Here is a 5,590-nt window from a genome sequence, read left to right as displayed (position 1 = left end):
TCCCCCGCCGAGCACCTGCCTTCCAGATTTGAACACCTCAACATTCAGGCGTGCTCAAGCTCAGTTTGGGCAGCTGTTACTTCATTTCTCCCAAATCAAATTTAAAATTCCTGCGGAATGACCCGCCCTGGGAGCGAGTTACCAGTGACCCAGAGCTGTGGCGGAAGGAGGGTGCAGGTGGGGGGGAAGAACCCAGGGCTGGGGCGGCAGGAGGTGTGTGTGTGGGGCAATGGTGGGGGGAGTAGGGGAGAACCCAGAGCTGGGGCAGCAGGGTGTGTGGGTGGGAGGGTGAGAGCCCAGGGCTGGGGTGGCAGGGGGGTGCGGGTCAAGGGGGGAGAGCCCAGGGCTGGGGCGGCAGAACGTGTGTGTGTGGGACAATGGCGGGGGGGTACGGGGGAGCGCAGAGCTGGGGCAGCAGGGGGGTGCACGTGGTGGGGGAGAGTCCAGGTTTGGGGCAGCAGGGGGGTGCAGCGAGGAGCCCAGGGCTGGGACAGGGGGCAGCCAAAACTTTTTTTGCTTGGGGCAGCAAAAAACCTAGAGCCGGCCCTGGCCCCAGTTTCATCCTGGGGCTCTAGCTGAAACCAGAGCATGGGCCTGAGCGGCCAAGAAGAGGTTCCAGGCCTGAAGAAAGCAGGAATTTCGGCACAAAGGGAAAACTAAGCAAGCACAACCACGAAGGGACTTGACCCCTCAATTGCCTGATCTAAAGTCAGCTGCCTTCACCCTTAGGCCACAGGGGAAAAGCCTCGCCAAAGCCTTCTTTAGAAAAGGGGGATGGACACTGTTTCTCGGGTCATCTACTGAGGGGCAGAGACTCTCTGGGCACAAGAAGTCAAGTTTCCAGCAAGATGTGGCGCCAGGTGCAGGACTTTGGCAGGGAGGCTTCAGCATGGGGGATTGGGATGCAGCTGGCTGTCTAGGTGCGATTTAGGGGCCCACGGCACAGGAGGGAGGCCGAGGAAAAGGACTCTTGCTGGCAGGCAGTGGCCGTGGAGAAAAAGAGGAAGGGGACCTGGGACTTTTTTTTTTTGGCCTCTCTTTTGCGTGCCTGCCTCCTTGCCCTTGTGGGGGAAGTGTAAAGGCTTTCAACAAGCCTGGCTACCTCAGCCTGTAGCGCTCCTTGTCCCTCCCAGCAGACAGAGGAGGGCAGGGTCTTCTCATTTCCCACCCACCTACTAGGCACAGGGTGATGGGGGAGGCAGAGCTCTGGGCAGAGAACAGGGACAGGAATCCCAGCACCTCCCCTTTGTATTCACTGCAGTCTCTGCCTAGGGGGTTCAGGCTCCAGTGCTCTGCTCTGTTTTCCCAGCCCTGTCCAGGGGGGTGTTTCCAGTTTCAGAAATGGGGGAATGTTCACACGCTCCCCATGGGTCTGTTCATAAACCAGGCCATAGTCTGAGCATGTCCCAGCAGGTTTATCAGTCCCTGTCCCCCCAAACCTCAGCCTGAAAGTTTCCTGACCCTCCCCCGCTACAACAGCCCTCCCCAGCAGCTCCCCCAAAATCCCCTACCTGAGCTGGATTCACCACAGCCATTTCCCTGCCCCAGCCCCTAGGAAGATGGGACGGTCTGGAGCAAAACGGGGTCGTTATTCTGCAGCCTGTCAGGGTGAGAAGGGAAGTTCAGGAGGTTTTCTGAATGAGTGTTAGTCCATTTCACACCCCGATTCCCCCAGGCTCTGTCCCTGTAGACAGACACTCTAGATTCTGCCATGCTGGGAGAAGCCTCAGTGACGCTATTACAGCACAGACCCGACCTCTCCCCCGGGACTAAACCTACCAGACGCTATTACACTATCCCAGGAACAGAGTCTCTGAGCCAAACGCCAGAAAAGAGCAGAATCAAAGGAGCCACTTTGGGGGATCCCCCGACACTGTCCCCAGAACAGCCCATTCCCTCAGCAGCACAGGGACCAGGCAGAGGCAGGAACTGGCTTTTCCTCTCTCTGCCCCTCCCCTCTCCCAGGAAAGTAACTGCCCCGGGGGGCTGTAGGAAATGGAGCTGGGCAAGGCTGGGTGAGCCTGGGGGCGCTGGGGCAGCAGCTCTGCGCCGTGCAGACACTCGGGGCAGAGATGGGGCGAGCAGGAGCCATTTCTGCAGAGTCACTTTCCAGCCAGGCCCCAGCACTTACCCCAGATCTCTCTTATCAGCTGCAGTCTCTGGCTCAGGAGCTGATACCAGCAGAGCCCAGGGCTGCCCCCGGGGGATAGTTCCAGACCCAGGAGAAAGTCCCCCCTTGGCTGGGCACAGCTGGTCTGGGATCATCGTGATGGTCTGTCCCAGCACAGCCCCCACTCGGCAGCAGCAGCTCCTCAGCCCAGGCCCCCAGATCCCAGCAGAGGCAGCAGCATCTGCCCCAGGAAGCCCTGCGAGCTCCAGGGCTCCAGTATCCTGAGCTCAGAGAGAGACGGACACCGACTCCTCGGCCTGAGCAATGACCAGAGCCTCTGCTGGGGGCAGCTAACGACCGAGCCTCCCTGCGCTGCCCCCGCAGCCCCCAGGGACAGTCAGGCTGATGCTGATCTCATTTGCCCCTCTGGACCCATAGCGGAACCGGAGACCCAGTTCAACCCGGGATTTCGTACATGAACCAGAACCGAATCTCACCCCTGCATTTGTTTTACCGACTGAACCAGAACTGAACCAAAAAAAAAAAAAAGGGCGGTGTGTGTGTGTTACCAGTTAAAAGAAAGATTCAGCATTTTTAAAGCTCTTTTTATAAAAAAAAAATAATAATAACCTACAGAGATCTTATTTTCATTTGAAGAGAAGACAACAGAGTAGCGGGCTAGTGATGGCCCCAGAACAATGAGAAGAGAAGGGGGCCAGCCCAAAAGAGCAGGGAGGGAGAGGGAAACCTTGGGAGCTGCCTGCACACCATGGGAGGCAGAAGGAGGCCCAGCGGTAGATGATCCATCTCTGAGATACCCCTGGGGAGAGAAGTGGTTGGATGCTCCCTGGGCCCTGAAGTTCATAATAATTCTTCAAGTCCAAGGGCAAAGGTAACGGCTGCCCAAACCTCTCCCCTTGACATGCCTCCTCCCATCATCCCCACCCCTGGGGCAGCTCCTCCCTCCAGTTGCCCCACTTGAGGCAGGGTTCAAGCTCCAAACTCCCTTCCCCGCTGAAGCCTCCCGCCAGCCCGCTCCGCGGCACTGTCTGATACCCACCCCTACCCCAAAGAGATCTGTTTCTCTCACACATATATCTTGATCCTAGACATCAACCCCCACTGTCAGCAGAGGACAAAGTCAAGGCAAAATTTCATGACACCAAAAAGTGGATGAAGATGGAAATGCTTGAGTCAGAAATAATGATGTCAGAGAATCAATGTCAGACACGTCTGAAACTGAAAGATGAATTGGAATGTCTTCTGAACGCTTGTGAAATCTCTAAAAAGGAAGCGATATCTGGATGATGGAAAGCTCAAAAAAGGATTGAGCCAATTCCTGATTCATTCACAGATGGGCCACGTCTCCATAAGAAAGAAAACATATTGAACTACTGGGAACAGCTGAAAAATGTCACGCCCACGCTAAATCAACTAGTAAAATTCATACCGGCAGTTCCATAACACACGTGAGCGTCAAAAGACAATTTCCGGGCCTCCAATGTGTCCTTTCACTGCAGAGGGCCTGTATGACAAAGCAAATGTTTAAATATGGTTTTTTAGGTTTCTCAAACAGACTGTTTAGGAAAAAATAATCATGTATATTTGACAACACAAAAACACTAGGGAAACTCATGTAAAGTTAAAGTTACCAAATAAAGAAATAATCAAAAATCCAAACAGTTTCCAATATTGAATTGCAGCTGGATTTACCTCCACTAAGTTTGAAATAGGATTTAAACCAGTAACTGAACTTTTATTTTTGTTTCTTTCAGTGGCCTTGAACCAGAAATGAAACCAAACGTATTGAATGGAACGGAACCAGAATCAAACCAAAACAACTTGGAGGTGAACTCCCTTCCTGCTGTTGCTAGCGGTGACTCTGGTTGACACAGAAATCGGAGAGGGACCCTGTTCAGTCCTGTCAGCCCCAAACATTTATCATCCGGGGAGTAAGATCCCCAAATAATGACACTGTCTTAACCAAACAAAGAGTAAATTAGGAGCAGGGGGCGTGTGCGCGCATAGGGGGTGGGGGGATATTTGCAAATTCTGAGCCCTTAGCGGGAAGTCTGATGCCCCCCCCGCATGATTGTTTGACCTAGGGATGTAAATATTGGTTGAAACGATTAACCGGTTAGAATTATATCACTGAACTTGTTAACCGTTTTACCTCAGGTCTCTCCAGCGGGCCGGCACAGGGCAGCCGGGGCTGGGGTCCCACCGACCAGGTACGGCAGGGTCTGCTCCATAGAATCATAGAATCATAGAATCATAGAATATCAGAGTTGGAAGGGACCTCAAGAGGTCATCTAGTCCAACCCCCTGCTCAAAGCAGGACCAATTCCCAGCTAAATCATCCCAGCCAGGGCTTTGTCAAGCCGGGCCTTAAAAACCTCCAAGGAAGGAGACTCCACCACCTCCCTAGGTAACGCATTCCAGTGTTTCACCACCCTCCTAGTGAAATAGTTTTTCCTGATATCCAACCTGGACCTCCCCCACTGCAGCTTGAGACCATTGCTCCTTGTTCTGTCATCTGCCACCACTGAGAACAGCCGAGCTCCATCCTCTTTGGAACCCCCCTTCAGGTAGTTGAAGGCTGCTATCAAATCCCCCCTCATTCTTCTCTTCTGGAGACTAAACAATCCCAGTTCTCTCAGCCTCTCCTCATAAGTCATGTGCTCCAGACCCCTAATCATTTTTGTTGCCCTCCGCTGGACTCTTTCCAATTTTTCCACATCCTTCTTGTAGTGTGGGGACCAAAACTGGACACAGTATTCCAGATGAGGCCTCACCAATGTCGAATAAAGGGGAACGATCACGTTCCTCGATCTGCTGGCAATGCCCCTACTTATACAGCCCAAAATGCCGTTAGCCTTCTTGGCAACAAGAGCACACTGTTGACTCATATCCAGCTTCTCGTCCACTGTGACCCCTAGGTCCTTTTCAGCAGAACGGCTACCTAGCCATTCGGTCCCTAGTCTGTAGCAGTGCATGGGATTCTTCCGTCCTAAGTGCAGGACTCTGCACTTGTCCTTGTTGAACCTCATCAGGTTTTTTTCTGCCCAATCCTCTAATTTGTCTAGGTCCCTCTGTATCCGATCCCTACCCTCTAGTGTATCTACCACGCCTCCTAGTTTAGTGTCATCTGCAAACTTGCTGAGAGTGCAGTCCACACCATCCTCCAGATCATTAATAAAGATATTAAACAAAACCGGCCCCAGGACCGACCCTTGGGGCACTCCACTTGAAACCGGCTGCCAACTAGACATGGAGCCATTGATCACTACCCGTTGAGCCCGACGATCTAGCCAGCTTTCTATCCACCTTACAGTCCATTCATCCAGCCCATACTTCTTTAACTTGGTGGCAAGAATACTGTGGGAGACAGTATCAAAAGCTTTGCTAAAGTCAAGAAATAACACATCCACTGCTTTCCCCTCATCCACAGAGCCAGTTATCTCATCATAGAAGGCAATT

At 52.9% G+C, this 5,590-nt stretch overlaps 1 long non-coding RNA gene across 1 annotated transcript; it reads right to left on the bottom strand.

The window, feature by feature from the left end:
• Positions 1–1,528: 1,528 nt before the first annotated feature.
• On the bottom strand, positions 1,529–4,361 carry LOC128826392 (uncharacterized). The gene is made up of 3 exons (XR_008442834.1): positions 4,284–4,361; positions 3,561–3,635; positions 1,529–1,600 (listed from the first exon to the last, which is right to left on the bottom strand). It is a non-coding gene; the product is annotated as an uncharacterized LOC128826392 (long non-coding RNA).
• Between the last annotated feature and the right edge of the window lie 1,229 nt (positions 4,362–5,590).

Source organism: Malaclemys terrapin, chromosome 20 (assembly GCF_027887155.1).
Source record: "Malaclemys terrapin pileata isolate rMalTer1 chromosome 20, rMalTer1.hap1, whole genome shotgun sequence".
In the NCBI taxonomy this organism is placed as follows: domain Eukaryota; kingdom Metazoa; phylum Chordata; order Testudines; family Emydidae; genus Malaclemys; species Malaclemys terrapin.
Note: the sequence above shows the minus strand (reverse complement) of the source record. Positions and strands in the feature narration are given on the sequence as shown.